Source organism: Saimiri boliviensis, chromosome 17 (genome assembly GCF_048565385.1).
Source record: "Saimiri boliviensis isolate mSaiBol1 chromosome 17, mSaiBol1.pri, whole genome shotgun sequence".
Lineage (NCBI taxonomy): Eukaryota > Metazoa > Chordata > Mammalia > Primates > Cebidae > Saimiri > Saimiri boliviensis.
Window position 1 is genome coordinate 34179767 of NC_133465.1, and position 16789 is coordinate 34196555.

Here is a 16789-nt window from a genome sequence, read left to right on the forward strand (position 1 = left end):
TCCCCTGATTTTGTCCATGAGACAAAAGTCGGTTGTCTTATCGCTGAGTTGTAGAGGTGTCAGCTGAATCAATAACAATGTTACTATTATTGAAAGATTAGGGTGTGCTTTACCTGAATTATCTCTGTAAAACGTCACTGTGGGCCGGGCACGGGGGCTGACGCCTGTAATCCCATCACTTTGGGAGGCCGAGGTGGGTGGATCACAAGGTCAAGAGATCAAGACCATCCTGGCCAACATGGTGAAACCTCGTCTCTGTTTAAAATAAAATTTAAAACAAAAACAAACAAACAAACAAAAAACATCACTGTGATGTCAGTACTATTGATGATCTCAATTTAATGATGAAGAAACGGAAGCTTCGAGGTTAGAGCATATGTCCATAGTGGGGCAGGCAGGCAGTGCGAAGTAGAGCCAGGGTCCCAACCAACCCCGGGTTGACTTAGCCAAGACGCCCTAGAGAACTGCCGCCCCAAAGAGGGGCTGCTGCAGGCCTTGGCCACTGCAGGCAGACGTCAGTACCCAGCGGCTGCATCCTCTTCCCGCCTGGCTGGACACCATTGGGGCTCGGGCAGCAGGGGGCGCTCTGCTGCCATGAGCAGCGGACCAACGCTCCAAGCCCGGCTCCAGGACTGGGAGGACTCCTCCCCCGCCACCCAAACCACCAGGTGCCCCAGCCCCATTCTGCATCAGTCAGTTGCTGCTGCTGCTAGCAACGCTCTCTCTACGGCGATTTGTGAGAAACCTCTGCTCTGGTGAAAGGGTCCTGGGGTAGGGGCGGGGTAGAGGTGGAGGGTGCCACCCCATGGTTTCAGGGTGTCGGTGTTAAAATAGTGGGGACCTGGTGGGAACAGCAGGCTAAGGCCCTCGGCTGCGCCCTGGGTCTGGCTGGGAGGTGTCTCGCTCAGCAGGGCGAGGAGGGAAGCAGGAGGCATTCGTCCTTCCCCGCCCTCCTCTGCCCCTTCTCCGAGGACACCACTGGCCATTTGCTGCCCTGGTGGCAGGGGAGGTGCAGCCAGCCCAGGAAGGCCTCAAATCAAAAGGAAGCCATGTGGGCCGGGCGCAGTGACTCACGCCTGTAATCCCAGCACTTTGGGAAGTAAAGGCGTGCAAATCACGAGGTCAGAAGTTCAAGACCAACCTGGCCAACATGGAGAAAACCTGTCTCTACTAAAAACACAAAAATTAGTCTGCTGTGATGGTGTGCCTGTAATCCCAGCTACTCCGGAGTCTGAGGCAGCAGAATCACTTGAATCCGGGAGGCGGAGGTTGTAGTGAGCTGAGCTCTCACCATTGCACTCCAGCCTGGGCAACAGAGTAAGACTTTGTCTCCGGCCCTGACCAGAGGGCCTCAGGTTGCAGGGGGAGGAGGGGTTGGGGACACATCTGCTCCTGCCAGGAGCCTGGGAGCGTGGCACTCCTTAGCCCATGCTGGACGCACAAGCTCAGACCCAGAAGCAGAGATGTGAGGGAGGAGAGGAGCCGGATATTCCCTCTTTCCAAATGATTCCAGAATTGGCTTGGCTGCATGGCCTCCTGCCCCTGCTGGCAGCCCCCACACTTCCTGATTAAGTCCGGCTTCCCCAGGTGGCGGCTGCCCAGGACTCCCAGATGCAGCTGTGGGTGGGCAGGAAGCAACCGGTGTCCTGGCATCACCCCAGACACAAACCTCGTCCCTGATTTGACAGCACTGCTCCTCCCTCCACCCACTGATATGGTTAGAGCCACTCATGGGGGGAACACAGAAAGCCCCCTCCTGCTGAGCGTTCTTTGCATTTGACCTTTCCCCCTTGGAAGCGGCCAGTCTCAGAGCTGTCCTGATTTGTTTAGAACTACAGCTATTCCACCCTGCGCCTGCCAAGTATAGCCGCATTTCCTGTGGACTAGATCTAAACAAACACAAAAATCCGACGTGCAACAAGTACCCATCACCTACTGAATGCAAAAAGTAAAGGAAGCACCTCACCCTCGGGGCTTGAATTCTTGCTGAAGAGATGAGACCCAAATACGTGGGGAGTTCAGGATCTGGGAACAGCGAACACACTAGTTTTTTTTTGTTTGTTTTTTTTTGTTTTTTTTTTTTTTTGAGGCGGAGTTTCGCTCTTGTTACCCAGGCTGGAGTGCAATGGCGCGATCTCGGCTCACCACAACCTCCGCCTCCTGGGTTCAGGCAATTCTCCTGCCTCAGCCTCCTGAGTAGCTGGGATTACAGGCACGCGCCACCATGCCCAGCTAATTTTTTGTATTTTTAGTAGAGACGGGGTTTCACCATGTTGACCAGGATGGTCTCGATCTCTCGACCTCGTGATCCACCCGTCTCGGCCTCCCAAAGTGCTGGGATTACAGGCTTGAGCCACCGCGCCCGGCGAACACACTAGTTTTGACTACAGTAGAAGAGATATCACGGGTCTCTTTGTGATTAATTATCAAAAGAGTGGTTCTGACAGTGATTGCTCTCCTTGTCCAGGGGAGAGAGGACGTGCTTCAGGCTTTTGTGGTCAGGAACACTGCGCTGGGACAGAGGGCAGGGATGGTAGGGAAGGGAGGGAAGCCTGGGTTTCAGTTGCTTCTTGAAGGCTGAATGCATCAGATCTATAAATAGAACTCCTGATTCTTTTTGCTTTGGGAAACATACAGGCTAACTGTCCTTTCTAGATTAGCGCTGGATCCCAGTTTCCTGTCCTCCCATCATCAGGGTGCTCAGAAAATGTAATTTGATAAGTAAAAATGACCTTTTATGAGCACCTACAACGTGCCCGTTATTGCACAGTGCACATTGCAAAAACTATTTCTGGTCTTTTCAGCAACACTTATTGGATGGCCATCCCCTACTCTAACATACAAATGAAGCAAATGGGGCTCAGAGAATGTAAGTATCTTTCCTGAGGTCACACAGCCCAGGCATGGTGAAGCTAGAATTCAAGGCCGAGGGACTGAGGTTTGCAGAAGGGGCGCAGTTAGTAGCTGTTTTCCAAGGGGTTCCCCATATAGATGCCGAATTTCCCGCCTTCAAGCAGACCTGGTCTCTTGAAGCCTTCCTAGCATACTGCATAGATTGAGGACCCAGCTGTGATATTATTTCTCATGGTTTTTTTTTTTTTTTTTTTTTTGGAGAAGGGAAGACCAAACAAATAGGGTTGCTGCAAATTTCAGAATTGCACTGAAGGTCTGAGCCATAGGAAACTTTTCAGAAGGCAGGGATCTCAGTGACTCTAAAGTCCCTCCTGAGAAAATGGATGCCTCCCCACTCCCGCCATTCATACTTTTTTTTTTTTTTGGAGACAGAGTCTTGCTCTGCCACCTAGGCTGGAGTGCACTGGTACTATACTTAGCTCACTGCCACCCTCTGCCTCCCGGGTTCAAGTGATTCTCCTGCCTCAGCTCCTGAGTAGCTGGGATTACAGGCGCCTACCACCACACCCGGCTAATTTTTGTATTTTCAGTATTTTCAACAGAGGCAGGGTTTCACCACATTGGCCAGGCTGGTCTCAAGCTCCTGACCTCAAGTGATCTGACTGCCTCAGTCTCCCAAAGTGCTGGGACTACAGGCATGAGCCACCACGCCTGGCCCTCTTCATCCTTGATCCTCTCTTCTCTCCCTCTCTGCTGATGAGCTAGACCCCTGCTTTTGAAGGAAGCTGAAACCTCAGTCTGTGGAGTGGGGAGAGGCTGGCCCTTTAAGCGCTCTACCCACTAGGCTCTCAGCAGTAGAGGGTGGAACAGAGTGAAGGAGCATGTGGTGGGGCTGTGTCCACAGACCACGCTGCTGCCCTGCCTGTTTGGCGGAGTGGAGTGTAAATCTTTCCCTTCCCTCTAATTGCTTTCCTGACCCTATAGAAATGAGGTGATTAACTCCCACCTTCTCTTTTCTGTTTTCACCAAATCTCTGATCAACTTGGCACCTGTCTTAGTCTGTTTGGGCTGCTATACCTTAGATTGGGTGGTTTATAAATAACAGAAATTTATTTCTCACAATTCTGTTGGCTGGGAAGTTCAAAATCGAGGCACTGGCCAACTTAGTGTCTCATGAAAGTCGGCTTCCTGGTTTATAGATGGCTGTGTTCTCACTGAGTCCTCCTGTGAAGAAATAGGGATTCTTTTATAAGGGCACGAATCCCATTCATGAGAGCTCCACCCTGATGTCCTAATCACCTCCCAAAGGCCCCACCTCCTGATACTATCGCACTGGAGTTAGGATTTCAACAGATGAATTTTGGGGCCATGCAAACATTCAGTTCATAACAGCACTCTTCGAAAACCCCTAGAATTAAAGATGATATGCAGGTTTCCCCTCATGAAAATAAAACCAAGGTGTTCTAGAACAAAAAATATATATGAGTATAAAAAAGAAAAGCATGAATCATACATTCCTCTGAAGATAACTATTGTGACATTTGGGTATTCTCTGGTTGTAATATTTCTTTTTAATATAACTGTCATGAAACTACATATGACTTTGTATTCTATTTATTCACTTAGCATTTCCTCAAATTATTTACAAACTCTTAGTGGACATCATTTTAGTTACTATACATCATATAGATGTATCATAATTTATTTTTGTTTTATTTTTTGAGATGGGGTCTCACTGTGTTGTCCAGACTGGAGCGCAGTGGAGCAATCTCAGCTCACTGCAATCTCCACCTCCTGGGCTCAAGCATCCTCCCACCTCAGCTTCCTGAGTAGCTGGGGCTACAGGCAGGTGCTACCACACCTGGGTGATGTTTGTATTTTTTTTTTTTTTTTTTTTTTTTTTTTTTTTAGTAGAGATGGAGCTTAAGTGATCCACCTGCCTTGGCCTCTGAAAGTGCTGGGATTATAGGCATGAGCCACTGCGCCTGGCCTCATAATTTATTTAACTTCTGTGTGACTAACCATCTAAGTGGTTGTAGCTTTTTGCTACTAGCAGTCGTATTACAGTTTATATATTTGTGCACAAAGATTTGTGACATTTTAGTTTACAACCTTAGGATGGATTCCCAGAAGTGAAATTATGAGGCCAGAGGTAGGAACATGTTTAAGGCTCTTGACATATTTTCTCAAATTGCTTTCCAAACGGGTTATATTAATTTATACTTTATTAGGAATCCACAAGAGTGTTAAACATGTCACACGCTTTCCAGCAATCAATACACTCTTTTAAAAATGAGTTTTTAACTACCTAAGTCTACTATCCTTATAAAACAAAGCATAACAGATCAGGCCAAGGTTGGCTTTGCCCGCATCCCCGTTCTGGTCTGCTCCTCCTCTCTCTGTCCATACCCACTGCCAGCTGTGGCTTTCAGTTCCTCCAGGCCCTTCCCTTTCCCTTTACTTATGTCATCCAGTCTACCGTTTGATTATGTTCACCTGCTGATGTTTTTAAACGTCTGTTCTTTTTCTCCTTTCAGAACCGAAATTGGCAGACTTGCTTTGTGAAGAGCCAGAGAGTAAGAATTTTGGCATCGTGGGACATTTCTGCTGTGGCCACAAAACTCTGGTGTTGTGGTGTAACAGCAGCCACAGACAATATGTAAACAATTGAGTGTGACCATTTCCCAATAAAACTTTATCTACAAAAGCTGCTGTCAGGTTGGATTTGGCCTGCAGGCTGTAGTTTGCCAATCCCTGTCCTAGACTGTAAATTCCTTCGGGCAAGGGCCAAGTGGATTCCTGAAGCCCCTGGACCAGGGTTATGCACAGTTACCCTGGGCAACGACTAGAGTGAGAGGGCTGGCATTTTTCTTCTTTTTTTTTCAGAGATGGGGGTCTCACTATGTTGCCCAGGCTGGTCTCAAACTCCTGGGCTCAAGCCCCCCTCCCGCCTCAGCCTCTGAAAGTGCTGAGATTACAGGTATGAACCACCACACCCAGCCTGGCCTGGCATTTTCAGTACTGAACTTGGGCTTGAGATGGATAGAAAGGACATGGAGGCATCATTCTGCATCACCTCCTCTGTCCTCTCTGCTCCTTGTCCCTCTGGTGGGAAGAGGGAGAGGAAAAGGAAGAGTCATTCCTAAGTGACTTGAGTCCTTTTGGTCCTGGGAGCGGGAAATTGAAGAGGTGCACGGCGGCCTCTCTTTCCCAAGCCCTTAGCTGAGCCCGAGCGCAATTCGGCCCTTGGGCCAGGTGTGTGCCAGGCAGGGAAACAGTTGAGGGCATCGGTAATGCCACGATAGGCAGAAGAATGACAAAAACTAGCATTTATCAAGCACTTACCATGCAGCAGAACTGTAGCTTCCCCTGTCATCCATGTAATAATCCAACAATAACAGCACTACCGACAGTGAGGTCAGTGCTACGGTTACGCCACCTATAAAGATGAGGACACAGAAGAACAGAGAGATTAAGTAACTTGGCCAAACTCTCCCCACCGCGATTAGTGGAGCAGAGGATGGCATCTGGCCCCAGCGTTTCCACTCCTCCCCACCGCTCTGATTGCCTCTGTGGCAAACACTCCCAGTTGCCTTCCCGAAATCCATTCAGCTCTTCTTCCTTAGTGCCAGAACTCGGAAGTTCATTACTATAGCGGCATTACTGATGCCCTCAACTGTTTCCCTGCCTGGCACACACCTGGCCCAAGGGCAGAATTGCGCTCGGGCTCAGCTAAGGGCTTGGGAAAGAGAGGCCGCCGTGCACCTCTTCCATTTCCCGCTCCCAGGGCCAAAAGGACTCGTCACTTACGAATGACTCTTCCTTTTCCTCTCCCTCTCCCAACAGAGGGACAAGGAGCAGAGAGGACAGACGAGGTGATGCAGAATGATGTCTCCATGTCCTTTCTATCCATCTCAAACCCAAGTTGAGTACTGAAAATGCCAGGACAAAATCACCTTGGACAACATGCCCAGGTGACAAACCCATTTCCAGTCTCCCTTGCCGTTAGACATAGTCAATTAAGTGGAAACTCTTTGGCTGTTTCTGTGTCCTCCAGCTTGGAATATAAACGTGATGACTGGAGCTCCAGCAGCCACTGTGAAGCCACAGTGTGGATGGAAGCCACATGCTGAGGAGGGTGGAACAGAAGCACAAAGGATCCTGGGAGCTCTCAGATCAGCTCCTGGCTGCCTTATTCTGGACTCTTTTTTTTTTTTTTTTCTATAACACAACAGAGAAATAAATCTCTATTCCGTTTAGGTCACATCGATCAGTTCTCTCTTACAGGAAGATAAATGTAATTCCTAAGTGTTAAAGCCTCGAAGAAGGAACCAGAGCTCCCCTTATAACACACAAGAGATTTGTGAAGAGGAGTCCATCTGGCAGGATCCCAACCTGTTTCTCTTTCCCCATCCCTAAGTCCAGAGTCATCAAATGCAGTGGGACAAAACAATTGAGCTACGTCCCAGGGAGTGAGCAGAAGTGGGAGGGGAGGAAGTGGGCTAAAAGGAGAAGAAAAAGCCCCAAGGCAGGAGGGAAGGGTTTTCCTTACCAGCTTTGAGGGGGGTGGCCACAGAGCCAAGAGCTGAGGCTGAAGGCCTTGTGTCCTTTGAGGAGGGACCCCAAATTATCTGTGGCTTCTGAACAGATAAGAGAATACGACGTGGACCTCGAACAAATACCTATTGTTTATGGCCTGGATCCCTGTGGGTCGACTGAACACCAGTCAGGCTACGTGACAAGGACCTGCACCCTCCCTCCCTCCCTCTGGCCAGTGCCCGAGTCGTGAGGTTACTCATGGAGAGGCTATGGTTTGGTGGAAATGAAGACAGCTGGAGGCCCAGTATCCACACACTTTCCCCGGGAGTCAGCCGCATGCAAAGTCCATCCGTTGCCAAAGCAGAGGGAGCTTAGGGTCATTAAGTAAGGTCTGCCACTCAGAGTTGGTTCCAGATCCAGCAATCCTCTTTAAAAAGAACAGATTTTCACCTGCCATCCTCCCTGCGTTCTGATCTCCAGGAGGGGGAGCAATGACTTCAAAGGAGAGATTCTCTGATGCAAGAACCTCAGGATTCCAGGCAGCAAAGATAGAACTTTTGTCTCCAACTTTGGTTCCAGGGTTCTGCTGGGAGCTCTCTACCGATACTTGCAGTCATCTGCAAATGGCACATTGGTATCACAGGTGGGAAGCCTAGGGCTCAGGGACTCACGGGTCAAGGAGATCTGCGGCCAGGTGACGGGGTGAGGTGAGTAGTAAATCCATTCTGTGGGAGGATAAATACAGAGGAAAGTCTCTTTCTGAACTGAAACAAAGAGGAGAATTCTTATAAATGCCCCTGGGAGAGGCCTGCCCTGTTCCGTTAACCTTGAAAGAATGTCACGGATCGAGGCTTCACATTTCATCCTTGTCCTGACAAGTCCAGCATTTCCAAGTTTTCCCTCAGACGACTCCCTATCGAGACGATCTGTAGATTTTTTTTCCAGTCGGCATATTGGCTGCAAAGATAATGTAGGTATTTTCAGTCAGCCCGGAGCAGGAGAGATAAGAGGGGAGAGAGCCAGGGAGAACTTGATTGAGTGACCAAGATAAATTGACTGTACCACAGGAAATCGAAATGCAAAAATAAGGACTGGGAGCAACTGAAATATTTAAAAAGATAGAGAAGGGACTGGCAGTCTAAGGGAACAGACTCACCCCTTCATTGCCTGAGCGCCTGAATATTGCAAAAGAGAACAGGGTTGAAAAAGGACCAGAATAGAAACTAGCCATTAAGGGAGACAGAATGAAGGGTTTGGCTTACAAATGGGATTATAATTAAGAAAGAAGGAGAAATCAGAAGGGTTTGGGGTTTGTCTTCCTGGCCTCTGGTCTCACCTAGGTGATGTCCAAGACAGAATACTTCTCTATATTGTGGTTTCTGCCTCCCAGAAACCTTTCTCTTGTCCTTCCTCTCTGGGAAGAGAACTGCTGTCTTCTTGGCTGGGAGGCAGTGGGGGTATTGGTAAGAAGTCAGGCTTGGCTGCTGTAAACAAGGGACCCAATAGTAATTGAGTAGCTTATGTAAGACAGAATTTACTTCTCCATTGTGTAAGTTTGAGTGAATGTTCCAGAGTCCCTGAGGGGCTCAGTTTCCTTCTCTAAGGTCTTGGCTTTGTCTACAGGTTGAGGCTGGGCCGCTGTGGTTCCAGCGACCAGGAAAGGGAGAGAACGTAGAGAAGGCTCAGGCTTGGACGTGGCACCCCTCATTTCCACTCACATTTCTTTGGGGACATCTTAGTTATATGGCCCCCACCTGGCTGTAAGGGAGGCCAGGAAATATAGTCTCACCATGTGCTCAGGAAGAAGGGAGAGCCATCTTGGGGGAAGAGCAGGGTTCAAGGCCGCTGAGAACTAGTGAAAGGAGGAACAGGAGTGGCTGAGGTGCTGGTGGGTAGTAGACTCTGATGAGAGCCTTGATAAATAAGAGAGCCACCCCATCCATCAGGGGCCGGATGTCCTTCTGCTGGCGGGGACATCACAGCCTACGAGCTGACCACATTCCACTGTCAGTACAAGCGGGCTCTGGCAGCAGACGTGCTTCTCGGTGAAGCTGTGGTGACATCTCTCCGTCTCCTTGCAAATGATCAGCTCCCACCTCCACCCTGGCACCAACCTGGGCTGCAGGAGACTGAAATGCATGTTGTCCCTTATCATGAATGGGAGCATCATCTTTGCAGAAAGTCTCCCTTCTTCATCCTTGCAAATTGAGAGTACAATTCAGGATGGAAGGAGGTCAAACATCAGCATCTAATGGGGGAATGGGGCCTCCTGAATTGAGTATTGGTCTTAGGAGGGAAGTGAGGGTCCACGAAGCGCAGACCACCCTTTGCAATGAGCAGCAAGGTGGGTGTCTCTTTCACAGGTGGGGGTGGAGCGTTTCCATCCAAGGGGCCCCAGTCAGCTCGAACCCAGCCTGCTCATCTCAGATGGACTTGGGTTACATGTGTGCTAATTATCAGGCACTGGCAACCTCTCCGGTGCTGGTAACTTCGAATCAGTCGTCACATCTTTTCCCCAGTGCCTCCACCATCAATAGGCAGACAACAGCTGGGGCTGGCCACTGGGTAATCCAGATCTGATGCTTCAGCTCTTCCAAACATAACCTAATTCCCCTCTCTATTTTTAAGGATAAAAATCTGTGCATAAAACACCCGAATGATTCAGAGGGCATGGTGTAGCTTATCCATTTTTTCCCCTCATATCTTCAGCTTGGCATTTCTTTAAAACAATGAAACTATTTTTTTTCTTAGATACGAAATATGGCCTCAGAGACCTTGACTTGAAGTCAGAAGATCTAGACTCTCTTGAGGTCTCTGTAAAGAGCTCACCCAGGCTGCAAACAATTCTCTCCCTGACGTCTCTCCCCTGTGTGACCTGAGAGCCGGTTGAGCGTTCGTTTCTCAGGAATTTGCAAGAAAGAAAGTGTTTATGCGAGAAGAAGCCTTTCATATTCTAAAATTGCCAGACTCTGTTTTCTGGGGCAAGGTACCTGGATTGCACTGTTCAGGGCTGGCTAATGTACTTCAGAGCTTGCTTACTTAACTTGTTTTTTGCTGAAGTCTGTAGTCTTATTTAGACACAAAACCTTGAGGAAACCTACTTCCCGATTCCCAAGCGTATACCTCATTTCCTTCCTCTCCTGGTCAACCCAGGCTCTTGTCAGGACGCCTTCTCATCAATCTGAAAACTTTGAAATGTAGAGTGCAAAGCTCTACTCTTCCCTTTTAAAAATAGAGTTTATTTTTCATTCTCTCTGTAAGTCATGCCAGTTCAATATATAAACTGGAAAATAGAAATTAACCAGGTAATTGAATGAGTTGGGCTTGGTGGGGTGCCGGCAGAAAGCAACTTTACTCTTCCCCTGACTTGCCGGGCACCCTGGCTCTGTGGATTCATTTTTCCTTTCTCTTGATTTTTGGATACTCCCAGGTATTAATTAAGAGTCTCGTTCCTTCAGGTAATAAAATATCAAGTTTCAGTCTCATCTCAAACTCTCATGCAGTTTAGAACTTCTCCCCTTCCTGAGCTTGGCCTGTGGGCACAGGCATATATATATGTGGTCACCCCTTCTCTGTCTCTCCCTTGCGCCCCCTATCGGTGGTCGGCTTCTCCCTGGGCCAGTGTGGGAGGGAGAAGGAGAGGCTTAAGGGGCCAGCAAAGTCTTGGTTGACTGGAACTGTTGTAACCTGGTATCCTGAGTGTGTGTTTCTCCTGTGTGTGCTCTTTAGGGTTCTTTGGAGACACCATCTCCCACCGTGGCCGAGGATTTTCCTGGATGGCACTTCCTCCAGGTTGTTCCAAACAATCGCTCATTTGCAGCAATCTACTCCTCTGTGGGGCCACCGCACTTCTCCAGCAGGGAGCACTTGCTTCTAGGGGATCCACATTTAAGCCATAGGCAGCCGTCTTTCTCAGGGGAAGTCCATGTCTGGTCCATGGGAAGCACACCTGTATCCTGGCACCACCCAACCTCACAAGTGCAGCGCTTCCTGCCCCTGCCCTGCCTCTCGGCTGCCCGTCCATATAGGCCATCCCAGCGGGGCCTCTGTCTCTGGTTTTGGAGCACGCATCAGGTTGCATTTCTGCATCCTTCAAATTCTAGGGGCATAGAGCAAATTCTTCCAGTGGTTCTAAGTGCCCCTGCCTTTGCATTCAATAACTCTCTCTCTCTCCTTAAAGAAATCTTTACTCTCGGAATGCTGGGAAGATGGCCACCTAAGAACAGCTCAGGACTTCAGCTCCCAGTGAAAGTGCAGAGGGTGAGTGGACGCCGCATTTCCAGACGAACTCTTATTGCCCACAGACCAGGAGATACCCAGGCAGAGGGGTCGCCAGCATCGCAGTCCCGGCGGTGTGGCTATTTTGCCCCCCGCGCGGCTGCTGTGACCACGCCCTGTTGCTGCGGTTCTCCCTACAAAAGCCACTGGTCTGGGAGCCCTCTTAGCTGGCGATCAGAGCCCTGAGACGGCAGAGTTGCCCATTCAGCTGAAATAGCGAGCCAGGCCAGGAGATACCTAGGCAAAAAATCGCACGGGAGATCCTGGCGCCTTTTCAACAAGCGACTGGAACGCGGGGTCGTTCAACTTAAAAGAAAAGACTCTGAGTCAGGGAGCCAGGTGATCAGGCTCGGTTGGTCCCACCCCTCCACCCCTAACAACAACGAAAACAAAAAAAAGTAATTGGAAACCCTCTGGGTTGAGCCCTTCAAACCAAGCACAGCTGAACCCGGGACGGTTGGGCTCGGCAGGGGAGGGGCTTCCGCCATTACTGAGACTCTCCACCTCTATGGAGGCAGGCTGCTGTTGCTGAGGCAACCTGCCACAACAGAGAGAGCCCGCCATAACAGAGGCGGGGCCACCGTTGCCGAGACGGTTCTAACTACGCCCATATAAACAGGACTGCAGGGAAGAGCTCAGGGCAGCTGGGCAGAGCCCACAGCAGCTCAGCAAATCCCCTGCGGGCAGGCAGTGGCTAGGCGTGCTGCTAGCTGGGCGGGTCAGACCTGAAAGAAAAATCAAAAAAGGCAGTAGTGCAACGGAAACTCATAAAGCTCCAACTCCCTGGGACAGAGCACCTGGGAACAAAAAGTGCTTTATGAGTTCAGCTGCAGCAGACCTAAACATACCTACCCAGCAGCTCTGAACGAACAACGGAGCTCACAACTCAGGACTTAAGCCCCAATAAAAGATAGACTGTCTCCTCAAGTAGCTCCCTGACCCACATAGATCCAAAGACTCACCTCATAAAGGAGAGAACAGACTGACAGTAGGCGAGCATCCTTCTGGGACAAAGATAGCAGAAGAGGAAACTGGTAGCAACCCTTACTGTTCTGCAGCTGCTGCAGGTGACCCCCAGGCAAGCAGGGCCTGGAGAGGACCTCAGCAGTCCTACAGCAGAGGGGCCAGACTGTTAGAAGAAAAGCTTAAAAAAAAAAAAAAAAAAAAAAAAAAGAAGTAACTTCAGCATCCACGAACTAGAAGCTCACTCAGAGACCCAATCTGAAAGACAGTAATTACAAAGACAACAGGTGGATAAACCCACAAAAATGGGAAGAAACCAGCGCAAAAAGGATGAAAACTCCCAAAACCAGAACACCTCTCCTCCTAAAAGGGATCACAACTCCTCACCAGCAAGGGAACCAGACCGGATGGAGAAGGAGGGTGATGAAATGACAGAATCAGACTTCAGAAGATGGGTAGTAAGAAACTACAGTGAGCTAAAAGAACATGTTCTAACCCAATGCAAAGAAAATAGGAACCTTGAAAAAAGATTGGACGAAATGCTAACGAGAATGGACAGCATAGAGAGGAATATAAGTGAATTGATGGAGCTGAAAAATGCAACATGAGAACTTCGTGAAACATGCACAAGCTTCAACAGCCGAATTGACCAAGCAGAAGAAAGGATATCCGAGGTCGAAGATCAACTCAATGAAATAAAAAGAGAAGGCAAGAACAGAGAAAAAAGCACAAAAAGGAATGAACAAAATCTTCAAGAAATGTGGGACTATGTGAAAAGACCTAATCTACGTTTGATAGATGTACCTGAATGTGATGAAGAGAATGAATCCAAGCTGGAAAATACTCTTCAGGATATTATCCAGGAAAATTTTCCCAACCTAGCAAGGCAGACCAATATTCAAATCCAGGAAATACAGAGAACACCACAAAGATATTCCTTAAGAAGAGCAACCCCAAGGCACATAATCGTCAGATTCACCAGGGTTGAAATGAAAGAGAAAATGCTAAGGGCAGCCGGAGAGAAAGGTCAGGTTACCCACAAAGGGAAGCCCATTAGACTCACAGCAGATCTCTCAGCAGAAACCCTACAAGCCAGAAGAGATTGGGGGCCAATATTCAACATCTTTAAAGAAAAGAACTTTCAACCGAGAATCTCCTATCCAGCCAAACTAAGCTTCATAAGTGAAGGAAAAATAAAATCCTTTGTGAACAAGCAAGCACTCAGAGATTTCATCACCATCGAATCTGCTCTACAAGAACTCCTGAAAGAGGCTCTACACATATAAAGGAACAACCAGTACCAGCCACTCCAAAAACACACCAAATGGTAAAAGAGCATCAACACAATCAAGAAGCTGCATCAACTAACCAACAAAACAGCCAGGTAGCATCAAAATGACAGTATCAAATTCACACATAACAATACTATCCCTAAATGTCAATGGACTAAATGCCCCAATCAAAAGACACAGACTGGCAAATTGGATAAAAAGCCAAAACCCATCAGTGTGCTGTATCCAGGAAACCCATCTTACATGCAAGGATACACAAAGGCTCAAAATAAAGGGATGGAGGAAGATTTACCAAGAAAATGGAGAGCAAAAAAAAGCAGGAGTTACAATTCTCATCTCTGATAAAATAGACTTTAAAGCAACAAAGATCAAAAGAGACAAAGAAGGACATTACATAATGGTAAAAGGATCACTGCAACGAGAAGAGCTAACGATCCTAAATATATACACACCCAATACAGGAGCACCCAGAGACATAAGGCAAGTTCTTAATGACTTACAAAGAGACTTAGACTTCCACACAATAATAGTGGGAGACTTTAACACCCCATTGTCAATATTAGACAGATCAACCAGACAGAAAATCAACAAGGATATCCAGGACCTGAACTCAGACCTGGAACAAGCAAACCTAATAGACGTTTACAGATCTCTCCACCCCAAATCCACAGAATATACATACTTCTCAGCACCACATCACACCTATTCTAAAATTGACCACATAATTGGCAATAAATCACTCCTCAGCAAATGCAAAAGAACGGAAATCATAACAAACAGTCTCTCAGACCACAGTGCAATCGAGTTAGAACTCAGAATGCAGAAACTAACTCAGAACCGCACAGCTTCATGGAAACTGAACAAATTGCTCTTGAATGTTGACTGGATACACAATGAAATGAAGGCAGAAATAAAGATGTTCTTCGAAACCAATGAGAACGAAGACACAACATACCAGAATCTCTGGGACACATTTATAGCAGTCTCTAGAGGAAAATATATAGCAATGAGTGCCCACATGAGAAGAAAGGAGAGATCTAAAATTGACTCCCTATCATCAAAATTGAAAGAGCTAGAGGAGCAAGATAAAAAAAACTCAAAACCTAGCAGAAGACAGGAAACAACTAAGATCAGAGCAGAACTGAAGGAAATAGAGACACAAAAAACTCTTCAAAAAATCAATAAATCCAGGAGCTGGTTTTTTGAAAAGATCAACAAAATAGACAGACCACTAGCCAGATTAATAAAAAAGAAAAGAGAGAATAACCAAATTGATGCAATAAAAAACGATAAAGGGGATATCACCACAGATTCCACAGAAATCCAAACCATCATCAGAGATTATTACAAACAACTCTATGCACATAAACTAGTCAACCTGGAAGAAATGGATAAATTCCTGGACACCTGCATCCTCCCAAGCCTAAACCTGGAAGAAGCCGAAACCCTGAATAGACCAATAACATGGTCTGAAGTCGAGGCAGCAATAAAGAGCCTACCACCCAAAAAAAGCCCAGGTCCAGATGGGTTCACAGCTGAATTCTACCAGACATACAAAGAGGAGCTGATACCATCCCTTCTGAAACTATTCCAGACAATCCAAAAAGAGGGAATCCTTCCCAAATCATTTTACGAGACAAACATCATCCTGATACCAAAACCCGGCAGAGACTCAATAAGAAAAGAAAATTTCAGGCCAGTATCCATGATGAACATAGATGCAAAAATCTTCAATAAAATACTGGCAAACCGATTGGAACAGCATATCAAAAAGCTCATCCACCATGATCAAGTAGGATTCATCCCGGGGATGCAAGGCTGGTTCAACATCCGCAAGTCCATAAACGTAATTCACCACATAAACAGAACCAAAGACAAAAACCACCTGATTATCTCAATTGAAGCAGAGAAGGCTTTTGACAAAATTCAACAACCCTTTATGCTAAAAACCCTAAGTAAACTAGGTATTGACGGAACGTATCTCAAAACAATAAAAGCTATTTATGACAAACCAACAGCCAATATCATACTGAATGGGCAAAAACTGGAAGCATTCCCTTTGAAATCTGGCACTAGACAAGGATGCCCTCTCTCACCACTCCTATTCAATATAGTACTGGAAGTTCTAGCCAGAGCAATCAGGCAAGAAAAAGAAATAAAGGGTATCCAAATTGGAAAGGAGGAAATCAAATTGTCTCTATTTGCAGATGACATGATTGTATATCTGGAAGACCCCATCATCTCAGCCCAAAATCTCCTGAATCTGATAAACAACTTCAGCAAAGTCTCAGGATACAAAATCAATGTGCAAAAATCACAAGCATTCCTATACACCAGTAATAGACTTCGAGAGCCAAATCAAGAACGAACTGCCATTCATAATTGCTACAAAGAGAATAAAATACCTAGGAATACAACTAACAAGGAACGTAAAGGACCTCTTCAAGGAGAACTACAAGCCACTGCTCAACGAAATAAGAGAGGATACAAACAGATGGAGAAACATTCCATGTTCATGGTTAGGAAGAATCAACATCATGAAAATGGCCATACTGCCCAAAGTAATTTACAGATTCAACGCTATTCCCATCAAGCTACCAATGACCTTCTTCACAGAACTGGAAAAAAAACACCTTAAACTTCATATGGAACCAAAAGAGAGCCCGCATAGCCAAGTCAATTCTAAGCAAAAAGAACAAAGCAGGAGGCATCACACTACCGGACTTCAAACTATACTACAAGGCTACAGTAATCAAAACAGCATGGTACTGGTACCAAAACAGAAATATAGACCAATGGAACAGAACAGAGGCCTCAGAGGAAATACAACATACCCACAACCATCTGATCTTCCACAAACCTGA

The 16789-nt window shown here is 47.1% G+C and overlaps 1 long non-coding RNA gene across 1 annotated transcript in view; it reads right to left on the bottom strand.

Annotated features, from left to right (window-relative positions):
* LOC120366913 (uncharacterized) overlaps window positions 1-6348 on the bottom strand; it is a 28007-nt gene extending 21659 nt beyond the window's left edge. The window contains exons 1-3 of the long non-coding RNA XR_005581435.2: window positions 6199-6348; window positions 3974-4077; window positions 114-255 (exon numbers count right to left, since the gene is read on the bottom strand). This is a non-coding gene — a long non-coding RNA (uncharacterized LOC120366913). The remainder of the gene's footprint in view (window positions 1-113; window positions 256-3973; window positions 4078-6198) is intronic.
* Between the last annotated feature and the right edge of the window lie 10441 nt (window positions 6349-16789).